An 847-nucleotide genomic window follows, 5' to 3' on the forward strand; every position below is an offset into this window, starting at 1 on the left:
TATACATATGTATACATATATGTATATATACATATATATATATATACATATATATATATATATATATATATATATATACATATATATATATATATATATATATATATATATTCTCACAAGAACAAAGAGTTATGGATCCCAAACTCCTTTAAAGAAGGTAGTGTTACTAAGTTTGCAAAGTTCTCACAAGAACAAAGAGTTATTTGTCATAAATGGACTATTTGATGTGATTACCCTTAAGTTTCTCACTGAAGTAGGCTATAAGGTGTCCCCTTGAAGGAGCACGATCCCAATTTCCACATTGAACCTCAAATGGTTTGAATAAGTAAGGAAGGGCTAGAATTGGTGAACTGATCAATTCCTCTTTAAGTTTTGCAAATGCCTTTACTTGACCATTACCTTGAAGTACATACCTTTCTTGGCCAACTCATTTAAAAGGGTGGCTATTATGCTAAAGTTTGACACAAACGTCCTGTAGGAGCTAGCCAACCCATGGAAAAACTCACTCACATTTTCTGGTGAAAGCAAGTAGGTATACTTACTATAGCAAAACGAAGCAACTGAGTAAGTTCTCTCCCTTTTGTTGTTCAAGAGCTGCTATTATAGCTGACATGTCTCCTTTTCAAAGTAAATCTCAACCTTTCTTTCTTAAAACGAAGTTGCTCGGTGATTTCAAACAAACTGACAATAATCTCTCAAGCAAATTTAAATTTTCTAATAAAGATATGTGAAATACTATATTTCTATCTATTTATCTATCTATCTATCTATCTATATATATATATATATATATATATATATATATATATATATATATATATATATATATATATATATATATATATAT

This window comes from Vigna radiata, chromosome 11 (assembly GCF_000741045.1).
Source record: "Vigna radiata var. radiata cultivar VC1973A chromosome 11, Vradiata_ver6, whole genome shotgun sequence".
NCBI lineage: Eukaryota > Viridiplantae > Streptophyta > Magnoliopsida > Fabales > Fabaceae > Vigna > Vigna radiata.